General features: G+C 46.4%; 1 protein-coding gene across 4 annotated transcripts in view; it reads left to right on the top strand.

Annotated features, from left to right (window-relative positions):
* Positions 1-17385, top strand: part of RBM20 (RNA binding motif protein 20) — a 218731-nt gene that overhangs the window by 115626 nt on the left and 85720 nt on the right. The gene's annotated exons all lie outside the window — the stretch shown is intronic.

Here is a 17385-nt window from a genome sequence, read left to right as displayed (position 1 = left end):
ACAGTAGAGGCATTTAAACATCTGTAAGCAATCAGTAAATATTTATTTTATACCTGCTGTGTGAAAAAGCACCATGCCATAGTGGATAGGAAGTTGCATGTGACTCAGGTCTTGCTCTGAAGGAACCAACTAGCTGGGAAGATGTAATCTGAAAACGTAAAAAAGACCCATGACCAACGTCATGCTCACTGGGAAATCTTAGAAGCATTCTTATTAGCATCAGAAAAAAACATAAGGATAGTAGATATCACCTCTGCTAGTCAGCGTTCTGCTGGAAGACTCAGCCAGTGCCACAAGACAAGAAAAATAAATGGAGCGGTAGGATGGCAGAGAGTTTTTACAGGGCCAGCGCTGTGGAGTAGTAGGCTAAGCCTTTGCCTCCAGCACCATCATCCCATATGTGCGCCAGTTCAAGTCCTGGCTGCTCCTCTTCTGGTCTAGCTCTCTGCTTATGGCCTGGGAGAGCAGTGGAAGGTGGCCCAGGTGCTTGGGCCCTGCATCCACATGAGAGACCTGGGAGAAGCTCCTGGCTCCTGGCTCCAGATCGGCTCAACTCCAGCCATTGTGGCCATTTGGGGAATGAGCCAGTGGATGGAAGACCTTTCTCTCTGTCTCTCCCTCCGTCTGTCTGTAACTCTGCCTCTCAGATAAATAAAATCTTTTTTTAAAGTTCTTATTACATGAAGGCAATGTGGTTGTGTAGCCTCAAAATCTAAGAAACTTCAAGTGTTACTTGTAACAAAAGAGGCAAGTGGGGAGCAGGGAAACAAACCTAAGAAAAAGTGTGCATTGGGGCCGGCGAAGTGGCTCACTTGGTTAATCCTCTGCCTGCAGTGCCGGCATCCCATATGGGTTCTGGGTTCTAGTCCTGGTTGCTCCTCTTCTAGTCCAGCTCTCTGCTGTGGCCCGGGAGGGCAGTGGAAGATGGCCCAAGTGCTTGGGCCTCTGCACCCACATGGGAAACCAGGGAGAAGCACCTGGATCCTGGCTTTGGATCGGTGCAGCGCCAGCTGTGGCGGCCATTTGGGGAGCGAACCAACGGAAGGAAGACCTTTCTCTCTGTCTCTCTCACTGTCTGTAACTCTGTCAAATAATAATAATAAAAAAAATTTAAAAAAATGTGCACTGGGCATGGAGTGGCTGCATGTTGCAAGTCAGTGGGGAAGGCTGAGCTCTGCAGACTCACTGTGAGGTAAGTGGCTTTCTAGAGACAACTGTTAACTTGATCTCACAGCATATGCAGAGGTAAACCTGGACTAAGCCAAAATGTTGGTTGATTCTGGATGGTGGGAACATGAGAGCTTGTTATATTTAAACATGTTTCTGTGTTCAAAACATTTTTAAGAATGCGCAAAGCAACCACTAACCTCAGTGTGCAATGTGGGAGTTACAGGGGAGATTGTCAGCTCTCAAAGACTGAATCTTGTCCTAGCAGAGCCGTGAGCAAGCTGTGTGTGTGTGTGTGTGTGTGTGTGTGTGAAGACATTCCTCTCAGGGGCTTCTCACTCTGCAAGCAGAGGGTGGGACTGATGGTGTGCTAAGTCCCCCTCCCTTGCCAGCTCTGCGGTGTTCTCTCCAGTCTCCAGAGGAGCAGAGAAGGAAGAACGTATGGGGAGCACACTTGCACAAGCAGGGCAGTGGTTATCACTGCAGTCCATTCTACTCGCTGGCTCTCTTCATTTATAGGCTCTGCCTAATTTCTTTCAAGCCCTGGACCTTGCTGTTGTCCTTGGCAGGGTGGACCTGGGTGCCTCAGGGTGAACACTGTGCTCATGACTTGGTGGCAGAGGTTCTTAATTAGCTGGGACTGAGTAGGAGCCGCATGCTGCTGACATTGACGCACCAGCTTAATTGGTCTCCGTGATTGCCCTGGCATCATGAGACCTGACAAAGAGCCAAGACACACACGTGGGTAAATGGGATGAGCGGGGGAAGGGCCTGGTGGGTCTATGGCTTGGGGAGTTCGGGGATACCAGTGTTTTGATCAGGGTGAGGGCTGGTACTTTGAAAGCAGGAGTCTTGGAACCCTGTTGCACCTGCTGACTTGTCCTGCCTGAGTTTTTTCATCTGTGAAATGGGCTGATAGGATGAGCCCATAGTAATGAAGGGGCTCATTTCCTTTTTGACTGTAGTGAGAGAGCTCTGAAGACAAAGAGAGGGAGAGGCAGCATAGTTTTCCACCGGGGCTGGGTATTTATAATTAGAATTATCACTGCTGTCAATCCAGGGGCGTTGTAACCAAGAGCTCAGTCATCTTAAGTAATTTATGTGTGGACAGATTCTTCGAACTTTCTCTGCAAAACCGGTCTGAGGGCTAGATAACAAGTTCAGGGTTAAAAGGCAGGGCATTCTCTAATGGCCTGTCTTTGCTGTAGGAATGAATTTTAAGAGGCAACTTGGAGACTAACTTGAGAGGTAGTTGTAGAAGCAGCAGATTAGGGTGTAGACAAAGATACTACCTCCATTCAGCACACTATTTCCATTAAATGTGCTGAAGAATCGCGTTTTTCCATTGTGGCCTTAATCTAATCATTTCCTTTCTTGTCTCCATTTCTTGGAGAACAGACATTTCTTCACTTTGTTTAGCCGTCTCCTCCTTGTGTCTTCTGTGTTCTCTCCTTGCCAAGTGATTTGAGGAAGAAGGGGTCTGCAAGAACTGCACACTGTTGCCACAGTATCATGTGATAGGGAACACTCAAGGGATGCCCTAAAAATGAACACACTATGACTCTCTGTGACTCGGACCATCGTAGTGAAGATGGCCTTGCTTTTTAAAAACTGTGGTTCTCAAAATGCACGCTGTGGTTTTGGCTCTGTAACTTTTAAGCTTTCTTCTCAGCTTGTTGACATATGTGAAGAGAGTGTCCTTGCTTAAGAGGGTCCAGTGGAATGATGGAGTTTGCACAGAGGTTGACAATAAGAGGGACTTGGGAGAAGTGCATAGGAGCCAGAAACAGATATGATGTTCTTATATTTTCAGGGATCCACGCTGGAAATCTTGTGCTTTATGGCAGGTGTTTCATTTTGCTAGGAAATTATATAGAGTTAGAAATAAATGAAGGTGCTCTTTAATATTTATTTGTATTAACACAAAAAATTTTTTAAGGATTTATTTATTTATTTATTTGACGGGCAGAGTTATAGACAGTGAGAGAGACAGACAGAGAGAAAGGTCTTCCCTCTGTTGGTTCACCCCCCAAATGGCCACTACAGCCAGCGCTGAGCCGATCCGAAGCCAGGAGCCAGGTGCTTCCTCCTGGTCTCCCATGTGGGTGCAGAGGCCCAAGCACTTGGGCCATCCTCCACTGCCTTCCGGGGCCACAGCAGAGAGCTGGACTAGAAGAGGAGCAACCGGGACTAGAACCTGGCGCCTGTATGGGATGCCGGCACCGCAGGCGGAGGATTAGCCAGCCAAGTGAGCCATGGCGCTGTGCCCAACACAAAATTTTTAAAAAGATATATTTATTTATTTATTTATTTGAAAGTCAAGAGTTACAGAGAGGAGAAACAGAGAAATCTTCCACCTGTTGATTTACTCCCCAAATGTCTTCAATAAGGGAAGCTGAGCCAGACCAAAGCCAGGAGCCTGGAACTCCATGTAGGTCTCCTATGTAGATGGTAGGCCTCAACCACTTGGGCCATCTTCTGCTGCTTTTCCAGGCACATTAGCAGCAAGCTGGGTTGGAAGCAGAGCAGCTGAGATTCAAACTGGGACTTGTATGAGTTGCCAGTGTTGCGGGCAGCCACTTAACCTGCTGCAACACAAAGCTAGTCCCATGGCAAAATTTTTTTTTAAACTCTGAAGAGGTAAGTGTTCATTCTAGCAATTAAGCCACCAGTTGAGATGCCCACAGTGCACATCAGAGTGCCCAGGTTCAAGTCCTGGCTCTGCTCCCAGTGCTAGCTTACTGCCATTGTGCATCCCAGGAGCAGCAGCTGATGGCTCAGGTAGCTGGGTTCCTGCCAACCAAGTGGGAAACCTGTGTTGGGTTCCCAGATCCTGGCTTCAGTCAGGGCTTGCTTCAGGCATTTGAGAAGCAAACCAGTGGGTGGGGGAGCTCTCCTCCTCCCTTGCCCTCCTTCCTCCATCTCTGTCAAAAAAAAAAAATCTGTGCAGATTTATTCCTTAGTTCCCTCGTTTGTGCTCTTGCTCCTCCCCGCCCACTCTGGGCGAGCTGTGTCAAGCTCCCTCCCTGACGCTGGTTTTCTGTTCTGGGGTAATGTCTGCTCTTCTCTAGAATGGTGTGCCCCCTTTGGGGTGATGCTTGTTTTTCGTGGGGTAGCAGCATTGTTTTTGGTGAGCATCTCATTGGGGAGCCACACGCAAGTCCGGGCTTGAGGACGTGTTCTGTTTTTAAAATCTCTGCTGTTGCACCATTTGAAATGTGTGGTTACATCGATATTAAGGGCGAGTCTTGCAAAAGCACAGCTAATTACAGGCACTCAACTCACACATTTGTGGTCACTGGTCTTTCTTAAATAGGCAAGGGGCAGGGGGGTCTCAGTGCAACAGATACAACACTGAGAAATCCCCAGGTGTTTGTCACATGTGGAGCAGGACGACAGGAGAGTAAAAACTAGATTTTCAATTTTTTTGAAAAATGGAAAGAGAAGTTATTTTTAATTAACTGTCTTTTTGAAGCCTATATGAGCTTGGATAAATCCTTTAACTTCATTAGACTTAAGATGTATCACCCATAGAGTGGGTATAATAATTTATGTGTGTGTTGATGGAAGCTGGATGAGATAGACTGTGGAGAAATCATCTATGGATTTTTTGTTTAAATAGAAAAAGGGTTTGCTGGGTGAAAGCATTGGCATTGCAATGTGCAAATAAATAACTGTTGATGTTGGATTTTGGAAAGGAACTTGGGGGAAAGAAGACATTTCTCTGAGGCAAACTTTTTTTTTAAGATTTATTTTATTTATTTGAAAGGCAGAGTTACAGAGAGTGGGGGGGAGAGATAGAGATAAATAGAGAGAAAGAGAGATCTTCTATCTGCTGGTTCACTCCCCAGATGGCTGCAACAACTGGGGCTGGGCCAGGCTGAACCCAGGAGCCAAGAGCTTCCTCCACGTGGGTGCAGGGACCCAAAGACTTGGGCAAGCCTCTGCTGCTTTCCCAGGTGCATTAGCGGGGAGCTGGATGGGAAGTGCAGCAGCCAGGACTCCAACTGGAACCCATACAGGATGCTGGCATCAAAGATGGCAACTTAACCCAGTACACCACAACACCAGACCCCACAAACTCCTTTTTTCTTAGGGTCACAGCAAAACTGAGACAAAGGTACAGAGAGTTCCCACATGTTCTCTGCCCCGACACATGCAGTTCCCCTAGGAGCAATGTCTCCCACCAGAGTGCAACATTTATCACAATTGAGGAACCCGCCTTGGCTCATCCTCATCTCCCCAAGTCCATAGTTCACACTGGTTGTGTAGCCCATGTGTTTGGACAAAAGCACAATTTCAGAGAGCCATCATTATAGTGTCACACAGAACTTTCACTGCTCTAAAAGTCTTCTGTGCTCTTTCTGTTCCTTCCGCCTCCCCCAGCCTCTGGCAACCACTTATCTCTTTGCTGTCTCCATAGTTTTGCCTTTTCTAACTGCCACATAGTTGGAATCACGCAACAAGTGGCCTTTTCCGACTGGCTTCTTTCACTTAAGTGATATTCAGTGAAGGTTCTTCCATGTATTTTTGTGGCTCGGTAGCTTGTTTGTTTTTAGTGCTGAATACTATTCCACTGTCTAGATAAGTTATCCATTCTCCTACTGAAGGCCATCTGAATGGCTTCCAGGTTTTGGAAGTTCTGAATAAAGCTGCCATGAACACCCATGTGTTATGTGGACGTATCTATGACTTTTTGATATTTTTTTTAAAGAGTAACCTAATCTGCTTTTCTTTCTTTTTAAAGGTTTATTTATTTATTTGAAAGGCAGAGTTGTTACAGAGAGGCAGAGGGAGAGGGAGTGGGAGAGGCAGAGGCAGAGGGACAGGGACAGGGACAGGGAGAGGGAGAGAGATAAAGTAGTCTTCCATCCTCTGGTTTACTGTCCATGAGGCTGCAACGGCTGGAGCTGCGTCAAGCCAAAGCCAGGTGCTTCCTCTAGGTCTCTCATGTGGGTTCAGGGGCCCAAGGACTTGGGCCATCTTCCACTGCTTTCCCAGACACATTAGCAGGGAACTGAATGGGAAGTGGAGCAACCAGTACTCGAACCAGTGCCCATATGGGATGCTGGCACTGCAGGTGGTGGCCCTACCCACTACACCACAGCGCCTGTTCCAACTTTTTGATCTTATAAACATTAGCCTGTGGTTGAAGAGGCTGGACATAGAGTATGGTTGAAAGGGACAAATATATATTTTTAAAAATCATTTTCCATTGCAAAATATTGCATTTATAGCAAAAAAATGAATGTAGAGTTTAACAAATGAACCAGCATCAGTGTAACTATTCCAGGTCAGTAAATATGAGATACCTCTGGCACACACAAGCCCCTGCCTGTCCCTGTCCCATCTCACCTCCCCTTCCGCACGTAGGCTGTGTTAACTTTGCTTTCTCTGTAGTTTTACCACCTGTATTTCTCTCCACTAGGTTGAAAGTTCTATCTGGCTTCTACTGTGGAGATTATAATGTTTATACTTAGCCGTATCTAAAACTTACAATTTCCTATTTCAAGGTTCTTAGAATACTCTAAAAACATTTCAGCCAGCGCCGCGGCTCACTAGGCTAATCCTCCGCCTTGCGGCGCCGGCACACCGGGTTCTAGTCCCGGTTGGGGCGCCGGATTCTGTCCCGGTTGCCCCTCTTCCAGGCCAGCTCTCTGCTGTGGCCAGGGAGTGCAGTGGAGGATGGCCCAGGTGTTTGGGCCCTGCACCCCATGGGAGACCAGGAAAAGCACCTGGCTCCTGGCTCCTGCCATCGGATCAGCGCGGTGCGCTGGCCGCAGCGCGCTGACCGCGGCGGCCATTGGAGGGTGAACCAACGGCAAAGGAAGACCTTTCTCTCTGTCTCTCTCTCACTGTCCACTCTGCCTGTCAAAAAAAAAAAAAATTTCACTTTTCCTAACATCCTTTTTCTCATTGTTGGATGTTTTAATTCTGTATTTTTGAAAGAAAGCAACAAAACACACTGTGGGCCTTCATTTCAGTTCTCTCATGCATTTGCTACTTTCTTTGCTGTTCATTCTTGTGCATTTCCAGTCTTTTCCCAGGGTCACTTTTTTTTCTGCTGGAAACACAGCCTTCAGACCTCCTTTGCTGGTGTTTAACTCTTCCAGGTTTTATATTCCTGACAACTCCTGGATTTCACCTCCATGGTGGAAGACTATTTTTGACCGTTGTCTTTGTTGTCTAAGGTTGCTGTAACAAATTACCATGAACAAATTTATTCTTAAGTAAAGAATATTGTGGAGGACAGAAGCCCCAGCTCAGTTTTCCGGGGCCAAAGTCAAGGTTATCACTAGAGCTGAACCCGTTCTTCAGGTGTGAGCAGGGGATCATTGCCTTTTCCAGTGTTCTCTGCATTCCTTGGTTCCTGGCTCCCTCCTCTGTCCCCGAAGCCAGCAGCTAGAGTCACTGGCATCTTCAGGTCTCTCTTCTGATACATTGCTTTCTTCTTGGTGAGAAGTATCCCCTGCCTCTCTCTTAGAATTACACTTCTCATTACATTTTGGGCCCACCCAGATAACCCAGGGTGAGCAACCCCTCTCAGGATTCTTAACTATCACATTTGGACTTTTTTTTTTTTTTTTTTTTTTACTTTATCAGGTAGTAGTCACGTTTCCAGGGAGTATTCCCATGTGTCCATGGGAGCCATTATTCCACTTTCCATATTAGTGTGTAGAATTACAGGTCGGTGGTATGCTCTCTCAGCATATGAAAGGCATTATTCAGTTTATCTGGCATCCACTTTTGGTGTTGAGATATCATTTTTTATTCTAGCTTCGTTCATTTTAAGGCAGTCTATATTTTTCCTTTAAGCTTTTTGCTTGGTTTTGATTACGGGTAACTGTGATGTATCCAGGTGTGCATTCCTTTGTATTTATTCTGCTGGAGATTCTCTGGACCTTTGACTCCATAGATGTCTTTCAGTTCTGGAAAATCTCTGCTTTGATTTCTTCCATGTTACCTCATCCTGATCCCTATGGTTGCCTTCTAGGACCCTGCCAAGTGTATGGCACATCTCATTGTGTCCTCAGAGTAGTAAATCCATTCTTTTGTGTTTTCCATGTTTTTGCTTTTTGATGCTGTTTTCTAGGCTGTTTCCTGTGATCTAAGCTCTGGTTCCTTCTCATCTCTTCTGTTGTTTCTGATCTTTTGCCAAACACTTCTATTAAGATTTTTATTTGCCTCTAAATTTTTCCTTTCTAAAAGTTCTGTTTGATTCTTTTCCGGATCTACTAAGTCAGTTTTTATAGTTTTGGGTTCTCTGCAGATGTTTGCAAGCTTGGTGCTTCCTTTTTCATGTGGTCAGCACATAGAAACTGAACTCATTTGTATCTGGGGCCTGTCCAGGCGGGTTTCTGCTCTCTGCTCTTTTATACATTTGCACTCATGTGGCCCTATTTCCTCATGTGCATGATTATCTATTTCCATCTATGCCTGACTATTTTGTTAATTATTATCCTGAAGAAATTATCTGTGCAGATTCCCTGAGACTTAGAGTAAGTGTGCTGTTGTTGTACTGCTGTTGCATTTTAGAGTGGCTACAAATCAAATTCATCGCCGACCTGTGTCTGTGTTGCTGCAGGTACGAATCTGTTTGAGGGCAGGGCTGTGGTCACATCTCAGTGAACTTTTGCTCTTTCCTTTTTCTTCTTTTGCTTTGCTCAGGCTTCTCTCTGGGCCCATGGTGTTGGGGGAGGGACAGGACAGACGCTCTGGTTCATCCTGCTCCTGCGAGTATGGCCCTTTGGGTCCCAGCTCAATGCCAGGAAAAGTGTCCTGTGAGAGTCTTTATGTTGAACATGTGCTGGGCCTTGTCCTCTGTCATCCTTACCCTTCCAGCGTCTACAAGGTGAAAACAGCTCTGGCACTCAGATAATCCTTGAACTGTTTGGTTGGGTTCAGGCTTATTCTCACATTGGCCTGGCAAGGCTGTGCTATCTTTTCAACTCTTCAGCGTGTTTATGTGATTTATCCAGAGTTGCTGTGGCCAGAGGTTCATCCAAGTAACTGAACTCACCTAACCTCCCCTTCTGGGAAATAGCTGTTATATTTTTATTGTATAAAATTATGTATTTGTGTTCAACAACCATGTCATTTGTCTTGGGAAATTTAACATTTACAGTGCAGAACGATTAAGGGAATGTTTTTGTTTGTTTTAAGAGATTAGTGGCCATATGGGAGGCTGATCCAGTGTAGACTTTTGGGGGGAAATGCATGAGACTTTTGCTGGCTGCTGGTTCATGTTGTGAAACTGGAAAGCCCATCTTGCCTGATGCCGCTTGTCCTTGCCTCAAGGGGTAGCCTTAATTGGTTGGCCAATAAGCACAGTCTTTGCCTTGACAATATAACCATCAAAGGAAAACTACTCCTATATCCTTTCCCAACCTTCTTGGCCTGGTCCTGAGCTGCCCTGAGCCGCCAGGGTCCAGCCTATTCAAGTCTGAGGCAGCTGTGAGGGCAGCTGGCTTTGGTTCAGGCTGCAGAGACGGCATTAGTCAGCAGCCACTTCTCTGCCCTGATTCTTAATGCTCCGACGTGTGTCTGTGACAATGAAGGCAGATTCCTGACTCTGCTGGTGGCTTAGGATACGCAAATGGATAAGTTGGGGCCACTCACAGGTTTGTGAGCCCAATCTTTGGTTTGCCCTGAACATCACGTTTTGACCAGTTGTGTTAGATCAAGATGCTAAACCTTTAAATCCCAATGTCAAGAGCAAATTTTTGACTGGTTAGTCCTCATGTTCCGAATGTGGATAGAAATCTGAAGTGCATCAATGTGAGACAAAGCCTTTAAATCATTTATTGATTCAGAATGCACTGGATGGATTTTTACTATGTGGAGAGAACCCTGCTGGTTATTATGGAGTCCTTGCCCACTCAGTGTCTCCAGTCTTGCCGTATGCAGAGGACTCAATTATGGTCACCTAGGAGAGAAACTGAGTCAGAGGAGCTGCTGAGGTGAGAGAGACCTGCCTGGGATATGTGTCATCCCATTGCTCATGAGGTTGATTGGTTGATCTGCTAGCTCTTGTCTTCCCCTTCCTCACACCATCTGCGCCCTCCCCTATCTGGGCTCATTGCCATGAGTGTAACCTTTGCCCCAGTTTGGCAGGTGTGCAAGTGCCCATGCAAAGGACAATAGAGAGGAATCTTGGTGGTGGAACTAGTCTTTGTTGCCTGTCACCAGATTTTCTGCAGTCTGATGATTAACACATTTACATATCAGAGCAGGCCCAGTTTTCTATAAATCATTTCAAGATAGATATTGGAAGTCAACTTAAAACTTGGCTGGAGTGAAAGCTGTATCTGCTTGCCAATTCTCTTAAACCCCATTGGTCTGCAGTGCTCCTACACAAGTGAATTTGGCGCATTTATTAATTAATGCCACTAAGAAATCAGCTAATGCCTCAGCAAACAATCGCCATGTGCTATTTAAAGGAAAAAAAGCGAAGAATACAGTTTCTCTCTTCGGCAAGAATGAGAAGGTAGACAGCCATGGCTGCTCCAAGCCGCTCCTTTCTTTCTTGGCAAGCATAGGGCTGTCAGCCTGCAGCCCCTCCGCATCCTTCGCTGTGAAGGGTTCCTTCCCTAGTTTGGTGCACAGCTCAGATGCAGCCTGCTTTTCCTTTGCTTTCTGTTTGTTGGTTTTTCTCCTCCCAAGAACAGACTCTTTTCCATGCCCAACTTCTCTGATTATGTTGCTAAATATTTTGATTCCATACAAAGGTGACTTTTGTGCTTAGCTTTTTTTGAAAGATCAGTTTCATGTGACGCATGGTTAGGTTTTCTAACTTTCATATCTTTATACAGCTCTGGTGTTTGACCACAGTGATCATGTTTTATGGAACATAATGCTCATACCATTCAAATTTTCTTCTAAGTAAATATTAGAACAAAGTTGTCAGGCCCGGCACCATGGCTCACTTGGTTAATCCTCCGCCTGCTACGCCGGCATCCCATATGGGCACCGGTTTCTGGTCCCGGTTGCTCCTCTTCTAGTCCAGCTCTCTGCTGTGGCCCGGGAAGGCAATGGAGAATGGCCCAAGTGCATGGGAGACTAGGAAGAAGCACCTGGCTCCTGGCTTCAGATCGGCACAGCGCAAGCCGTAGTGGCCATTTGGGGGGCGAACCAACGGATGGAAGACCTTTCTCTCTCTCTCTCTCTCTCTCTCTCTCTCTCTCTCTCTCTAACTCTACCTGTCAAATAAATAAATAAATAAACAACAAAGTTGTCTTCTGGTGGTTCCTCCTGTTGCAGAGGAGAACTCAGAACCAACTCACAGAGTATACTACAGAGTACACTGTGGCCTGGGATAGCAGTAGAAGATGGCCCAAATCCTTGGGCCCCTGCCCCTACGTGGGAGACCTGGAAGAAGCTCCTGGCTCCTGGCATCGGATCGGCGTGGCTCTGGCTGTTGTGGCCATTTGGGTAGTGAACCAGCGCATGGAAGACCTCTCTCTCTCTGGTTTTCCTCTCTGTGTAACTCTCACTTTCAAGTAAATAAATAAATCTTTTTTTTTTTATAATAGAATGTCTGATAGTGTGGCTTAAGGGTTATTTGTGCTCTTGAAAAAGCAGGAGGAGAAGGCATTGCAAAGTGCTGGGCATGGTGTGTTGATTGACACCTACAAGGGATTAAAGGCAACTGGTGATCTTGGAGGAAGACCGGGCACAGATGGGCTTCAGCTACTCTGCACTACCTCCGCATCCACACCAACACTCATTCTCCTCAGGTGCTCCTGAAGGGACCCATGCTTAGGTGTTATCTGGGCCCACCAGACCTGTAGCTGTCTCATGTCTTCTGATCCCAGAGTGTGAGACAGGCCCTCCTGTGAGCCATTTATTCAATGGCATTGAGCTCTGCTTGTGCCAAGTACTGTTCCAGGTGCTGGGCATACAGCAGTAGAAAAGACAGGTGAGATTCTGCTGTCATTGAGGGACAGGCAATAACACAGAATAAATAAAGTGGTTTTAGAATGCTGAAGGTAGGATAGGGGGTGACTGTCTCAGTCGTTTTCGTGTTCCTACAATGAACTATTTGAGGCCCTCTAACTTCTCAATGGAAGGAGATTGTTTTGGCTGCTGGTTCTGGAAGCTCACAGTCCAAGGCTGGGTGTACCCCATTGGTTTGGCCTCTGGAGATGGTGGTCCTGCTGTTGGAGTCCCAAGGCAGATCAGAACATGGAGGTAGCAAGAGACGGGGAGTGTGCATGTCTCTCTCTGTGTCTCTCCAGTCTCTTAAAATGTCAGCAGGTCAACTGAAGGCTGGATGAAGAAATTATGGGATATATACACCGTGGAATACTACACAGTCATAAAAAAGAATGAAATCCTGTCATTTGCAACAAAACTAGAAAACATCATACTTAGTGAAATAAGCCAGTCCCTAAAGGACAAATGCCATATGTGTTCCCTGATCTGTGGTAACTAACAGAGCACCTAAAAGGTAATTTATAGAGTGAAATTAACACTTGGAGATGCAGTGACTTTGAACAGTCCTTGTCTCTGTCTCGACTGTTGAGGAACAGGTTTTTTTTTTTATATAACAACTTGTTGAACTCTTTACTTAGTATAGAGTTAATTGTATGTGTATAAAGTTAATTGAAAATAGATCTTAGTAGAAAATAAGAATGGGAATAGGAGGGGGAGGAGGAACAGGAATGGGAGGGCAGGTATGGTGGGAAGAATCACTATATTCCTAAAGTTGTATTTATGAAAAGCATGAAGTTTGTATTCCTTAAAAAGGTTTCAGGGGGAAAAAAAGTCATCAGAATTCAGTCGTTGGGGCGCCACCCAAATGACCTAATCTAATTTAATCCCTTCCCAAAGGCCCTGCCTCCAAACACCAGAACTGGATTAAGTTTCCACCCTGTTGTACCATTAACATCAGACATTGGGACTAAATTCCTGATTTCAGGGACAAACACTCAAACCCAAGAATGGTTTAGATTCCTGCTTTAGATAACTAGGTGTGACATGGCCTCTTTGAGAAGAAGACAGTGGCACAGACACCTGACCTTGAGAAGGAACCAGTCCCAGGAAAGCTTGAAGCAGTGTTGTCCAACAGAACTCGGCCTGCTGGAGATGTTCCATACTGCACTGCCCAGTGTGGTAGCTGCTGGTCACCCCTGGCTGTTGAATGCTTGAAACGTGGCTAGTGCAGCTGAGGAACTGAGTGTTAAGTTTAATGCTACCAACTTGAATTTAGATAGCTACATGTGGCTGATGGCTGCCCTGTTGGGCTGTGCAAATCCCAGGAGGGACGTTTCAGGTAGAGAGGATAGCTTATGCAAAGGTCCTGAGGATATGGTCATGCTGTGTGTCCAACAAGAGAACAATGCCTCTGGAAGCTATGTTCAGTCTTTTAAAAAATTTTATTTAATTTATTTGAGAGAGAGAGAGAGGGAGAGACTCCATGTATTGATTCAGTCCCAAAATTCCTGAAGCTGCCAAGGCTGGACCAGGCTAATACCAGGAGCAAGGAACTCAGTCTGGGTTGGGACCTAACCACCTGAGCCGTTACCTGCTGCCTTCCAGGGTGTGCGGAGCTGCCACAGAGCAGAGCCAGGTCTTGAACCCAAGCACCCAGATGTGGGATGCAGACATCCCAAGTGGGACCTTAACCACTATGCCAAATGCCAACCTCAGAGCCAATCTGGAAAACTTAGTGATGCTTCCTGCTTCTGTTTCATGGGCCCTGGAGAGTGTACAGAGGAACAGTAGTTAGCCAGATGGGAATCAAAACCCCACTCAACAAAGAGCCTGTTTCCTGTCCTAGGAGGGGCACATTCCCATGCTGGCTGACTCACGGCTCCTGCCTGGCTTCTTCCACGCACGGGCTGGGCTGCCCTTTGTCTGCAGGATGGAGCCTTTCCAGAGGCTGGGCCTGATCCTTCTGGGAAGGAACCCTGCCTTGTGTTCTTACATCTGCTTCTAACGAGAGGCTGGGGCTTCTAACGTGGTCCTGTTAAGGGGCCCCTTTGTGTCTGACTCACTGTTTTTCTCCCATACCAGGGGCTGCAGACCTCAGCTTCCCTGGTTTATCTTCTCCTCACCGCCCCACGTAGCTAAAGATGGCAGAATCAGTTCTAGTTTCATTTGTTTTGAATGATTATTTTATTTATTTGAAAGGCAGAGAGAGAGAGAAAGAGAGATCTTCCATTTGCTGGTTCACTCCCCAGATGGCCGCAGTGGCCAGGGCTGAGCCAGGCTGAAGCCTGGAGCCAAGAGCTTCATCCTGGACTCCCACAAGGGTGCTAAGGGCCCATGGACTTGGGCCATCTTTCCCTGCTTTTTTTGGTTTTGAGGAGAAACTGATGGTTGGAGAATTTCACCTTGAGTTGCGACTTAGTTTTCAAAGGGCTAAGAAAAAGGAAGAGGATGGGAGGGGGGAGAAAGGCAGGGGAGGGGAGGAGAGACCCCAGGGAGGTTTCCACCCATGCCCATGTGTGTTGGGCTCTCAGGCCATGGGTGCCTCTGTCCCTCTTGGCCAAGAACTGGGCTGTTGCAAGCAGCCCCTGGATTATCCCAACAGTGGATAGGGGAGGGACAATAGCAGAGACCAGCTCTGCCCATTCAGAGTGGGCAGAGATTTGTTTCTAACAAGATTATCATGCAGAAACAGAGACAAACAGAGGCAACCAATGAGAATTAGAGGTGTTGCCTCTAAGCCCTGGCTCACCTGGAGTTCTCATTGGTTACTTTTCTCTTTGTAACTGCCCACACAACAGAAAAAACCATGACCTAGCTCTACCCTGAGTCAGCAGAGGAGATCAGAATATTAAACTGGAGACGCCAGGACCAAGCCCATGTCCATGGTGGAGTGTAGTCCTGCCCTTTCCCCCTTGGTGCCACCTGACGGTGTGCAGTGAGGGGAAGGGGGCGGGGAGGGACGGCCCAGGGGAAAGAGCCAGGCTGCTGCGGTCAAGCTGTGGCATGCGCCAGGCAGATCTCCGCGGGTATGGCCTTGATCTTTCTGGCAGAGAAATCTGAGGTGGTGACAGGAACCTCTGTGATTCCAGAACAATGGACCAGCATGATCCCTCCCATTTTGCAAAGAGCCTTCCTGGAATATGTGTGCAAAACCCCATCTGAACCCCGAGCCTTGGCCTTCCCAGGAAGCCAGATCTGCAGACGCCTCGCTTCTGTGCCTTGCCCTTACTGTGGGGCGGGCAGTTTCCCAGGAGGGAGTCCTGCCATAGGAAGGGGTTGTGCCAGATGTCTTGGTCGGGGGTGGGGAAGGGGAATGGTCCAGGGGTCACAGGGAGGGGGTCATTTGAAAGCCCTGTAAGCTTGATGGAGGCTGTATTAACCTAGATGAATTCTTTCGAATTACAAAAATTACTTTTAATTGAAAAGTAGATGTTTATGAAAGAACTGCAAACTTTACCCAAGGAAAGAATTACCTATGATTCCATCATCTGAAACAAGCTCTGTTTAATGGCTAATGTGTCCTCTGATGAGTAATTTTCTTATCAAAGGGTTATTTTATCTTTCACACGACTGTAAGATTAATACTCTTCCATACACAACTTTGTGCATGGTTTAAAAATAATACTAAATAGTATGTGGATGGTAAGCATTACTTTTTAAAGAAAGATTTATTTCTTTGAAAGACAGCGGAGTTGGGGGAGGGGAGAAGGAGAGAGAGATTGATTAATCTGTCTATCCACTGGTTCATTCTCTAAATGGCTACAACAGCTGCAGCTGTGCCAGGCCAAAGCAGGAGCCTGGAACTCCATCCTAGTCTCCCATGTGGGTAGCAGGGGCCCAAGTACTTGGGTCATCCTCTGCTGTCTCCCAGATACATTAGCGGGAGCTGGATCCAAAACAGAGCAGCCAGGACTTGAACCTGTGCTCCTATAACAGATGCTGGCATGTCAAGTGGCAACTTAATCTAAACATTACATTTTAATGGCTCCATGTTATATCCCTAAGTTCTTATGTCCGGGCAGCCCTCTGTGTCCACAGGTTCTGTATCTGTGGACTCAACCAACCAGGTATAGTAAATGAATATCATCTGTACTGAACAAGTACAGATTATTTTTTCCTCTTGTCATTGTTCCCTAAACGATAGGATCTAACAACTCTTGAGATAGCATTTATATTATGTCAGGTATTATTAGTGATCTGGAGATGTGTATAGGTTATTTGCAGATGTGACACCATTTTAAATAAGGCACTTGAGTACCCTTGGATCTTGGCCTCCTCTGGGGTTCTGGAACCAATGCCTCCTGGATTCCAGGGGACAGTTGTACTTGGTACTTGGACATCTTGAGCCACAAGGACTTGGTGACTGGTTTGGGTGGGTGATGAAGCCAGGTCCAGCTCATGTCTTCCACCTCCCAGGAGAATGCTTATTAAATTCGCTAGTTCTCAACCTTTCTCTGCCTTTGTCCCCGACACACAGCTGTCCCCTGTGTATGTCCCTGCCTTTGTCCCCTATACAGTTCTGTCCTTGCTATAACCGTGTGTTTATAGTACCCTCTTCCGCTTCCATGGAGGATCACTGCACCATGCACTGTAGCACATGTCCCCCACCACCGTGGCACCAGTATCCTAACAAACAGTGGTTTTCCTCTGGGTCAGAGGCACCTCCTGCTTCTCCCAACCTCAGTTCCACCTTTTGCCTTCACGCTCGGTCAGGAGCAGGAACAGGAATAGCTATAGAAATAGGCAAGGCTTTATAAATAAGAATGTCAGTTGTTAAATCAATAACAGGAGTCACTGTGCACTTGCTACCCATGTAGGACCTCTGTCCTTAATGTGTTGTACTATGAGAATTAATGGAAAAACCAATCTTCAAACAGTACTTTATACTTTGTGTGTCTGTGTGGGTGTAAGCTGTTGAAATCTTAACTCAGTATAGAGTTGATCTTCTGTATATAAAGACAATTAAAAATGAATCTAAATGAAGAATGGGATGAGAGAGGGAGTAGGAGATGGGATGGTTTGCGGGTGGGAGGGTGGTTGTGGGGGGTAGAACCTCTATAATCCAAAAGTTGTACTTTTGAATTTTATATTTAGTAAATAAAAGTTTCCTATTAAAAAAAATAGGCACAGGCTAGAATCGCCAGTGAACAGCTGTTAAGACTGCAGTGTTCTGACTGCTACTGTCAGGGAAGATGGAAGATGTGGCTTCCCTTCCACCAGGGCTCACTTCCGGGTGCTTTCATACTGGGTCTCACACTTAGAAGTGCGCTGTGTGTGGTTAGT

This window comes from Oryctolagus cuniculus, chromosome 15, assembly GCF_051225735.1.
Source record: "Oryctolagus cuniculus isolate XC-2025 breed Fujian yellow rabbit chromosome 15, ASM5122573v1, whole genome shotgun sequence".
NCBI lineage: Eukaryota > Metazoa > Chordata > Mammalia > Lagomorpha > Leporidae > Oryctolagus > Oryctolagus cuniculus.
The sequence above is the reverse complement of the archived record's forward strand: the minus strand, read 5'-3'. Positions and strand labels throughout refer to the sequence as shown.